The following is a 12,108-nucleotide window of genomic DNA, read 5'->3' as shown; positions in this document are numbered from 1 at the left end:
GGGAAATGTGTAGAAATCGTGGCACAACAGTGTCACAGAATAATAATACAGAAATGTGTAAGGAATTGATGACCTGGGGGGAGCCTTGTAGCTCTGCCTTTTTTTAGTCCCCTATTCCCAGCAGGCTTTTTGACTACCTGCCAGTTGATGGGTCTTTGTAGCAGGGCCCCTCTCCCCAATATTTGTTTGTATTAATGCAGGAAAGGTACTTCTCATCTCTCTACAAGTTATTTCATTCTGTCAAGTTTTCCAACATTAACTGCACGCAGGATTTCTCCTCCCTGTTCATCTACCATGAGCAAATGTGTGCAAGCGTGAATCAGAGCTTCGCTGTGCCCAGAGCCGGCCTGGCCCTATGTGGAGTACTGTTTTCAGGATGGACTCAGCCTTTTAAGAGAGTTACAGTTTGATGATAAACTGGGAAGTATCAAGAGGAAGGCGGCCAGCATGTCAAGGTGCCATCTCATCAGAAGGAGCTGAAATGTCTCTGAAGAGACTTGGTCACTATCTTCAGAAGTCCAAGGTACGGCGCTGGGTTGGCTGCCTCTGGCCATGGTTCAGTTTCTCAAGAATGTACCACTCAGGAAGGATGCTCAGGGGTGACCATCCTAGGACAGGGTGCTCGACATGGGAGGATGACAGAAGGTGTCAATTTTGACAGAGTTGCTTTTCTAAGCGTATAAGGCCGCTCCTCCCAGTTGGATGTGAATCGCCTCCCTCCCTAACAGGACAGGCGCTGCTCAGGTTGTGGGAACCTGTGCCTGGGGTGGGGTGAAGTAGGGTAGCGTTAAACCCAGTCTCAGGCCATGCTGGCCAACCCAGACTTAAGTTGGAGGACACTGAACTAAAGACTCTCAGCTCCCTGTTTAAATGCTGCCTTCACGTGCAAACCTCATTTCCAGGTGCTATTTGGCAAAGGAAGTGGCTGTGTTATGTTGTTGGGGGCTGAACTGGAACTGATGGTAGAATGTCCAGGGAGATAGATTTCTGTCCATGTGAGGGAAACATCCCAGAGGTAGAAGTCCCTACACACAAAAAGGACTCCCTACAAGCAGTGGGTGAGCTCCCCTTTTCGGGAAGCATCTGCCTGGCTCCTTCAGAAGGAAAACCTACACCAGGTGGGAGGCTGGATGAGCTGATTTCCACGGCCTCCTCCAACTCTTCAGTTCCATGATCCAGTCACCTGGGGTCTTTTCAGTGAACAAATATTTATTGAGCTCTTACAGTGTGACACGCACCATGTATTGAACACCTCTTGTACATCACTTCAGGTCTTCTCAGACTGTCCTCTCGTGCCACGCACAGCTGCGGTGCCCAGTTCTCTGCAGACTTCAACCAGCTCCGTGGAGAGGCAGGCTGGCCAGGGCTTCGCTGCAGGCCTGCATCACGGGTCCCTTGCTTCCCGCTTGTGCTTCTCCGAAGCTGTGTTGGATGCCAGGAGAACCCACCTGGCACTCACGCCTGTGTAACCTGGAATGGTGGGAGAGTGAAAGCTCCATGAGACACCCTTGACCAAAGGGGGATGGGATTGATGGATAAATGCTTCGCCTTTTCTTTCTCTGAGCAGAAAGGCCTGAGACACATTTCATAAGGCTCCTCAGGAGGTCCTGCGGGATCCACCTGTTGTTGTAGCAGTGGTCATCTTGATAATGTAAGCTTTTACTGCTCTCCCTCCTTCCCTGTTCACTCTCTCTGTCCTTCACTCTTGCCCCCTGGCATCACACCCCCAAATGACTATTCACACATGGCCTTGGTCTTAGGCTCTGCTTTGGGGGAAACTAAGGCTAACATCAATTAACGTCAATTGTAATAGGTGATAGGAATACGGTATTGATCAAAACAAGTGTGGCCTCTGCCTTCTTGGGGCTTATAGTCCATGATCCGTGTTGCTATGAAAGTCTCTATTTCTAAATCATTAGTGAGGACAAAGAGAAACATATGTGCTTGGTTGGTGCATAGTCATAGGGTTTTTGATACTTATAAAGTTTTTCAGAGGGACCTCCGTCAAGTAATCTTATCTGAAATTCTACATTATAAACTGGCATTGCCATTTGCAGTTCGTCACTGAAGACTCTGAGTCACAGAGAAGTGAACCAACTTGTTGAAAACTGTGTTCATTTGGTATGTAATATGATTTAAGAAATTGGGAAAAATGTTTTCTAGAGTCCTTTCCAGTGTGAAGGGTCTCATGTGAGCTTTGTGAGTTGTTTTAAATTCTTTCTTTACATACTTTTTTTAAGGGATATTTTCCTATATATCGTTATTTGATACTAAGGTGTTAGTTTGGAAGTTTTTCTTTGGCATTCAATGGCATGTTATTAAGTTTCTCATAAAATATGACAATTTTATAATTTGATTTTTTGATATGTAATATATTCACATGACTCAAGCTTCCCACTCCTGCCCTCCATCCCCCCAGTTCACATTTTCCCCATGAGGTAACCAGTTATTAGTTTCTTATTTATTCTTCCAGAGGATTTTTATGCATATTCAAGTCAATATACATGCATGTATTTTTCTTAGTTTTAATTGTACTTTCTTTTAAATGATAGCATACTATGTATGTTTCATGCATCTTGCCTTTTCTCTCAATATATCTTTGATATATTTCCATTTCAACATATAAATAAATTCATCATTCATTTTATAGCTGTATAGTATATTCCATTGTACGTATACTGCAATGAGCAATTTTGTACAAATGTCATATTCACGCAGGCAAGTCTATCTGTAGGACAAATTTTCTGAAAGAGGAAGTGCTGCATCAGAGGGCACATGAGTTTTAGTTTTGATATACATCGACATATTGCCCCCCATTGGCCTTGTAGCATTACCCACAATGTATCACAGTGCCTGTTTAGGCACTAAAATGATTTTTTTACTTTTTAAAAATTAATAAATGACTGATGTTTTTAATGAAGGTTAAGTGAGTAAGTGAAATCAACATTTATCTATTGCAAAAGTCACATTTTCAGGAAAGAAAAATTAAAATATTATTCCAAAACAGAAGTCTACAGAGAATATTTTATGATTTGAGCCCTGAGGTTAAATTTCTATTCCCATTACCCGTGGATTCAGAGGTTTCTCCTCCAAAGACGGAAGGCTCAGCCTTCTGATGTTTCTTTTCTGGTCCTCTGTGGATCAGTTAAACAAGTTTCTCAGCTCCCCTCATTGCTAGGAAGGGAGGTTCTCTCTGTGACGTGTCAGGATGGGCTGCAATTCAACTAGCTCCCTTGACACCACATCCAATGGACCCTGCCCTTCTCTCCCTCTCCCAGAACTCCCTGAATGACTGTTTCTGTTTGCACTTTGTCTCTGCCTGGGGGCAGTCCCATCAGTGACTACTCACTTTTTCAATTCTTTCTCATTGATTTTCCTCTCATAGTTAGTAGGCTCTTGGAATTGCTTTAACCTGCATTCCCTTTTTCTCCAGGGAATTCTAACCCTTGCTTAGTTCATTCATCTCGTGTTGATTTTTGCAAGCCAACCTAGCAGTTCTTGCTTAATAAAGATTTTAGTGTATCTCAACAAACCATAATTATGTGTGGTCATTCTTTCCTCAACCAAGAGTGACATACATACGTGTTGAGAATGGGGCTCCCTCCAAGGCAGTGTAGGCTAGTGAGTGGCTATTGCCCAAGGAAAGGAGCCCCACAAAGCTAACTGGGGTGGTTGGCCTTTTGGCAATTGGAATTTACTAGCAACAGCTGCTAGTTTTATAGAGCCATGGTCATTTGCCAGGTACTCTACATTCATTAGCTCGTTTAACCCTGATGATAAACTCGTGAAGGAGGTACTGTTATTAATCCCATTTTACAGATGAGGAATCAGAGGCTTAGAGAGTTTGAGTTACTTACTCAAGGTCACAGCTCACACAGAGGCTAAATTCAAAACCTGGTCCCAACCCACCTCTGGGAATTTAAGCGAAGACTTTGAACATGCACCAAGGTAGTCATATCTGAAGTTTCCCACCCCCTCATTTCTTTTTTGTTTTTTTTAAAGATTGGCACCTGAGCTAACAACTGTCACCAATCTTCTTTTTTTTCCTGCTTTTTCTCCCCAGCTTCCCCCAGTACATAGTTGCATACTTTAGTTGTGGGTCCTTCTAGTTGTGGCATGTGGGACGCTGCCTCAGCGTGACCTGACGAGCAGTGCCATGTCCGCGCCTGGGATCCAAACTAGTGAAACCCTGGGCCACCGATGCGGAACGTGCACCCTTAACCACTGAGCCACCAGGCCAGCCCCCACCCCCTGATTTCTTAACGTACTTTCTCCCTTCCACATTTGGTTAAAAAAAAAACTCTCATAATTTCTCTCCTTCCTTTGTTTGTTAAATAACTATCATCTTGCTCTCTGTAGTACAAAAGAAAGAGGAACCAGCAATCAGCTCTTGCCTTGACTGGTGCTCAACTTTCTCTTCTGCATCCTCATCTCCGTGTTTGTCAGGTGCAATCACAAAATCTATTTCCAAACTTGTGGGGAGATAATAAGAGTATGTGCTGAAACTTGAAGGGAAAGAAAGAACAAAGTGTAACTCTTATCTTTCAGAAATACATTGCTGGATTCAGCAGATGTTTACTAATCTCTAACCCCGTGCCACATAGATAAAGGCATGAGTCCTTATTTTAAAGAATTTAAAAAAATCTCTTGGGGTTGGGTAGAGATAGTCATATAAGCAACTATGACAGAAAATGAAAACAAATGTTTACATCTTGCACATCTCTCTTCATCACCCTGTATTGCATCTCTCACCCATAGAGTTCCATAGGCAACCTTACTCAAAGCAAGATTTCTCTTACTACAGGAAGTACTTATGAAGAAAGAAAACATACAAAATTGGGTTCCAAATTATTTGCTAGTGGATTCTTTGCAACATTGACTGGATTTACTTCTCTTTAGTAAATAAGGGTGAGATGTAGAAAGATTAATGAAGGATGCCAACTATAGCATATTGCCTTCTCCACTACCTTAAAAAAATAAAACTATGAGGGGAAAATCATGCAAGTAAAAGGTTAAAAAGGTGTCCTATCAAAGACCAAAACTCATCTCCACCAAGGAATCCTATTACTGTACAGTCAAACCTGTTCAACGTTGGGAGCTGGTTCTCCAAGCCATAAACCCTATGCCTCCCAAAATAAAATAAACAAAAACCTGAGAAATTCTGTCACCACTTTCTTCCAATAAATCCTGAGATAAGCAGAAAAGATAGGTGAGAAAGGAATTTACCAAAGGATGCCCCCAAACTCTGAATCATCTTGTCAAGCAGATCATAAATGGGGAAGACCACCAATGGGTTGGCAAATGTTGAGCGTGATCTGTCTAGAAGCTCAGTATGGAAAGGCCCCAACCCAAATGTCAAGAATCAGTCTGACTTTAAAATTTTAAATTGTCTAATTGTAGGATTCCCAAAGTTAAATTGAGTCAACCAGAAAAGGCCCTTAAGGATATGAGTACATCGCTGTAGCGACATTGAACCACCTCTAGGAACACATTCTTTTTCCCATCGGCTGCTTAGGTAGCCTGTGCTGTCAGCGGAAACCCCAAGATGGCATTCTTGCCTTATTTTTCTAAATGACTCCTCTGGTTCAAAAACAAAACAAAATCCCCTGAAATCCTCACAAGGGTGGGTGACTTGATTTGGGCCGGGGGGAAAGGGAGAAAGTGACATTCTCCCTATGATCTAATAATCCGTGGAAAAGGCAGTTGCCTACTGGATATGATTTTAGGTACACCACAGAAAAAGGTGCTTGCTCACAATCCTCTCTGCCTGCTGGTCAGCCGTGCTGTATGCAGTGGGATTTTGAGACACTCTTTCCAAGTATTCCCATTGAGATTATAGGAGGCGCCCTTGTTGACATCTGGGAGCAGCAGGACAGTAAGTCATTATCAGCCACAGATAAGATAACCGGGTGTGTTAGCTGTCTAGCAGGGACCTGAAGGAAAAGGACATAGAAAAGGTAAACGTTGGCTGGACCAGAGATTGAGGGAAAACAGCCATTGCTAACCTTTTAATTCCTTGTTGTAATTTAGAGCCTCTGTTCACCTCTTGTCTTATTTTAATCTTCCTAATAATCCTGCTTGCTGTGGCAGTGTCACTATTTCCATTTTATACAAGATAAAATGCAGTTCAGGGAGATGCTCTGAATTGTCTAACATTGTGCAGAATAACACAAAGCGGTTAGGCCATTGGGACGATGTTGGAGAGAGTCAGAATGAAAGTCACCTCTTCTCTCTTGTGTGTGTGGGGCCCCTCCCTCAGAGGCAGCTGCTTCCCACTGACATTTAAACACGCTCAAACCTCTGCCATCACTTGCTTTGTTGTTAAATCCAATGTGCATGTTTCAGTCTCAATTCTCTTGATCTCTCAGCAGAAATTGACACTATTGATCATTCTCCTCTTAAAACACTTTCCCCCCTTAATTCTCAGATGCCGCACTTTCTTGGTTTTCCTCCCAGCTTCTGGCTATCCCATTTGAAGTCTCCTATGCAGGCTTATTTGCCTCTACCCAATTGTCACGGGGAGAAGTTCCTCCCGGTCTCTCCTAGTTCTTCTGTTCCTCTCCCCTTATCTCACTCATACATCTCCGTTGTTTTAATTACCAGTGACTTGCAAATTTAAATCCCCAGCCCAGACCTCTCCTCTGAGCTCCAGACCTATACAGGCAGCTCCTCAATATCTCCACTGGGCTATCTCAAAGGCACCTCAGATTCAGCAAGTCCAACACCCAGACTCAAACTGAGTCCTCTCCTGTTTTCCAACTAGGTAAATAGTGCCAGCATCCAAAATGTTAAGTTAGAGGCCTCAGACTTCTCGACCATTTTCTCTTCCTCCCTCTCCACAGCCAGTCCATCGCCAGTCTTCTCAATTATATCTAAATATCTCTCAAATTTGTGCCATTTTCATCTTTGCTACTGCTGCTACACGAAACCTAAGCCACCACCACCTCTTGTCCAGATTTCTCATTATTCTCCCCATACCACTTGGGTTTCTTATTAACCACCACAGTGAGGTTAGAGTAGTTTTTTCAGAACATGAATCTGATCATGTTCATCGCTTGTTTAAAATGTGTCAGTGGCTCTCTAGTGCCCTTGAGATGAGGTCCAAAATTCTTAGCACATTTTACAAGGTCCTGATAGTTTGGGTTCTGCCAACCTTTCTAGTCTCTTCTTACACCTTCAGCCCCTGCACCCAACCTCAACTTGTTCTGTGTGTTTCACCTCTATTCATTCTCTCTTGCTCCCAGGCCCCAAACTATACCATTTCATTGATCAGATCTCAGGTCAAGGGCCATCTTCTCAGGCAAGGCTCCCCTAACCCTCTCTTCCCTCTCACTCTAAGTCAAGTTCCTTCAGCATTATCCACTTCCAAGTAATGGTTACCACCCTTCAAAGTGCTTATCTCAGTTTGTCACTATGCATTCCTTGACGTGGTTATTTGATTAATGTATATCTTCCCCGGTATTTTCCAGGCTTGGTTTCTGCTCACTATTTTAATACTAACTACAAACACAGAGCCTGGCATGCAGTAGGTGCTCAGTAAATATTTGTTGAGAGACTGAAATATAAGAAAAGAATAGCATGAACAATGTCATCTATTTTGCTATTCTACCTAGTTCAAACCCTGCTATAAATTTTCAGGGAGAGCTAATATTATCTATTTCATACTTTAGGGGTCTTAAAGAATACCTTCCAATTTGAATAAGTCCCACAGTTGTTTTTAAACATGAAAAATAAGATGATCTAACTCTAAAAACAACTGTCTGTTCATTGGAACTCATATTTCTACTAAGTAGACATCCAGATATATTCCATAAGTTATCAAGTTAGGTTTTTGTTGTCAGGAAAAAGAAAATTCCATACGAAGAAGCCCTCTTGGAGAAAATGAATTTCCTTGCCCAAATCAAAAGAGAACTGACTCAAGGCCAGTTGCTGAGAGGATTCATGAAAATTTCCTTCTTAAAATGTAACCTAGTCTACTAGGAAGTGGACTGAGAGGGAGGAAACTGAATTGCAATAGGAAAAAAGCCAAGTTAGATACGGCTGAAAGTATCTGAAACTCATCTATCTCAGGCAAGTATCATGATGATCAAAACAAAAACGTTATAATGATATAAAAATACCATACAAACATAAAACATCCTGTAGAGTTTCCTTAGGGCCAATCCAAAAAAACCTTTTAAAACTAAAGAAACTAAAATTGGTAAGCATATTCTTCACACTAAATCTAGTAATTGCTAAATCCAATATTTGCACTTAAAAAATGACATGGTTTCTCTGGAAACAAATTTGTAGTTAAGAAAATGTGACATTTCAATGTCCTGTCATTTTTATTACAAACGTATACGTTATATTTTCTCCAAAAGTACCTTATGGTTATGTTTTCACACACTGGCTTGCTGAGAACATGCTATTTAATTTATTCAAGCTGTTAGCAGCTGGATGTTTTAAAGAAGGTACCCTTTGGTTGAATTCACCAACAAATTGGTGGGTTAGTTCCTAAACCGATTTGTTTGGGTAGGAATTCAACTGATATATTTTAAAGCCCTAAAGTATATAGGAAAATTAATACCTAACTATAAATAAAGAAACTGATGAATAATCCATCTTTTGCATTTACTTGTCATGTTTAGTCATCAAAGTCCACTCATAACTAAGAAAACTAAGTAAATACTATTTTTCTTTCTTAAAGAAAACAGCAACTCCAACTTTTGATTCATTTTCAAGAAAAACAAGAAAAATTGAGAACAAATGCAAAATCTCAGAAATGTATTTTTAAAGGTAGACTTTTTTCATCAGTCTAATTTAGGATCTCTGGGATAAACAAGATATTTTACATATGCTGCTGGAATAATTGATAGTTCAAGCTTCTGTGTGTTATACTTGTTAAAATATTTGCATTCAACAGCAAAGTCAGAATTGTAGCTCAAGGCTCTATGTATATCTTTCCTAAGGAACATAAGACATAAATAGCATTTTGAATTGTAATTATTTTGAAATCACAGATTTAAAGATACAGACTCGCATTTTTAAAAAAGAGGCTATTGTCTTCTTCATTCAAGTTTTTTCACTGAGTGTGCCTGTGCCACACACTGTGGCAGGTATTGGATATAAAAGTAAGGTTAAGTGTCGGTCCTTAAGAAGCTTGGAGTCTACTGGGGGGATGCTGACTGAGAACTGCAATGCAGTGTGATAAGTACTGCAATTGTAGTAAGAACTGGGATTCTGGGAACAAGTAGGAAGAGCCCTGTGCTGGTTATTAGTGATATCCACTGAGATTCTAGGTCTTTTTCTTTTTGGTATATGGTAGGACTGTACTTCTTCACTTCTTTAGAGTTAGGCCTGACTTACTTGGGCTAATGAAATATGAGTGGGAGTAACGTAAGTGATATCTAGGTGGAAAGCCTTTTCCCTTCATGGTAACTGTCTGGACTCCCTACGGCGGAGGCTCCACTGGGCTTGGACCCGCAGGGAGAATGATATGGAGCAGAGCCCGCAAATAACCTTCCATGGACATATAGTGTGGGTTAGAAATAAACCTTTATTATTATTTTTTAAGTGAATGAGATTTGGAGGATGTTTGTCATTGCAGCACAGCCTAACCTGTACAGACTACTATGGGCTTTACTCCAGACTTGGGGAATCAGGAAAGTTTCCCAGTGTGCAAGAGGCCAAGCTGAGATCTGAAGGATGAATGAGTCATCCAGGTAAAGACCTGAGGGTAACAGTGTTCCAGAGGTAAAAGTACTTGAAAAAGCTTGAAGCAGGATGAGAATTCAGTGTGTTCTGGGAAGAGGTTTTTTTTAAATAACTGGAGTGTAGAGATCCAGCAAAGCTGTTGGAAATTACTCTGAGTAGGGCTCATGGTAACTGCTAATCAAGGATAATATTCCAAAGGGTTTCTGACAGGTTTATTTGGGTTCTTGGACACAGAAAGTAGAAATGAAGAACCAAATTGTGGTGGACCAAAATAACAGTAATCGTCCTCTATGGAAAATTTACCTGCAAAGAACAAAGTAGCTCTCCTTTTTCCAGAAGGGGTATTTATAGCCCTTATTCACTTACATCCTTTCCACAGTTTGTACTTCTTTATATACAGACACAAATGAATTTTTCATCTTATTCGAGTCAGTTGTGTCTATGCCTTTACATGTCTACTGGATTGTAAGCTCCTTGAAGGCAGGGTCCAAGTCGTGTTCATTTTTATGCATTGTAGGGACTCAATAAATTCTTATTAAGACAGCTGCCATTATTTTAGTAATCTAAAAGCACATCACAGCCTTGATTAGCTTCTGAATAACTGCTTTACAATGAAGGACACCCGGGGATATGTCCGTTTAAAAATGCTCCAGAAACATGCTGAGGTCTTTTGATGACAGTCAAAGCTGCAGACTCACAGAATTGCTGCTCAAGACCTAGATTTTAGGGCCACTACTTCTTGGTTGTGAGTCCTTGGGTTTTTAACGTTCACAGTCTTGGTTTCCTAACTTGTGAACTGCACAGAAAGCCAGCCCTATGTACCTCTCAGGAATATTATGGGACACAAATGATGACTCTAAGAACTTTAAAGTGCTGTACAAATTTGCTGTGATATCCATGATCCTGCTGTTAGCAGCATGCTTCGTGGATCATTAGAAGTAGGTGTAACACAAAGCCTGGGCAGTCGATTGGACCTGGGTTTGAACTCTCTCTCCATCACTTAATAGTTGAATAATCTTGGTCAAGACACAGCATCCTAGCATATCACCAATTTCCCACCGATTTAAACTGGAATCCTTTTCTTATACAATGTTAGAGAAGAAGCCTGGCATACAAGAAGGCCATTGAGCTTCGAAATCTTACAGGTAGAATTCAAATCCCACCTCCACCACTTATTAGATACGTGATTTTGGCTAAATTAATTATACTCCTAAAGCCTCAATTCCCCGATCAGTATAAAGGAGATGGTATTACCCAGTTTCCCACGGTTAAGAGACAGCTTCAAGTAGCATGTGCTGACATATCACGCCTTTGAAATATTAACATATCTGTTTACCACAGAGCAAACTTTACCCCCCACCCCCCAAATTCTGAACCCAAGCTATTCATGGAAAAGCCTGAGTAACACTCAGGTACTTATAAAGGAGCCCCTTCCTTTATCCCAACATAGGGAAAATGACTGAATAACCTTAAACCGAAATCTCGGGTCAGTTTGTGGCTCACAGGCCAGACCAGATTCTTATTTACCTAGAGGTATTCAAGGCAGCTCTGAGACCCCACGTTTCCTCATCTTCCTTTTCTCTTTCCTTTGCAAGGAATGACAATGATTTGTTTTCCCCAGGGTTGTACCAGGAGTGTTAGGAGAAAAATAAGAGCTATGGGCCACATTCCAATAAAGAGTGGAGCACTACGTGGACAAGACAGTCAAATTTTTGTCTGCTTTCTTAAGTACACAATCTTGGCCCAATAAAATTGCTCACTGTGGTCATTGTCATGGTCCACCCAGCTGGCCACTGGATTAACTCTGCTCTAGAGCGGGTGGACGAGCCAGCTCTCCAGAGAGAAGCACACTCACCAGTGTGCCAAGCTTCTCAAACACAACCTCTGAGGTCCATTCTTGACAAAACAGCACAAGTGAGCTGTTTGCTGGCTGCTTGCTTTCCCTGTGAGCGTGGTTTGCGCAGGAGCAGCATTGGTATCTCCCAGGATCTTGTTAGGAATGCAGACTCTGAGGTCCCACCCCAGACCCACTGAACCAGATCTGCATGTTAACAAGATTCATGTGCACTTTAAAGCTTGTGAAGCACTTGGCTACAACGTCTAAATAATGCCTTGACACCAGGTGCCAAAGAGAGCCATTCTTTAGGACTTACTGTGGAAAAACCCCCAAATCTCTTCACCAAAATTCTTAAATTAGACAAGATATTCAGTTAAACAAGCCCTGGTCTCTCTGCCCTACCATATGTGTGCTATTCCAAGTGTGATAAAGATATTATTCACTTTCTAACAAAAGATCTTCAGGTTTCTAGAATTACGTAAAATCATGTAGCTAGGCAGTTCCTAAAAGGTGAAATAACCTTCCTTTTCTGTAACTATTGGTTTTGGCTGATAGAAGCCATGCATACAGTCATA

Source organism: Equus caballus, chromosome 1, assembly GCF_041296265.1.
Source record: "Equus caballus isolate H_3958 breed thoroughbred chromosome 1, TB-T2T, whole genome shotgun sequence".
Lineage (NCBI taxonomy): Eukaryota > Metazoa > Chordata > Mammalia > Perissodactyla > Equidae > Equus > Equus caballus.
Note: the sequence above shows the minus strand (reverse complement) of the source record.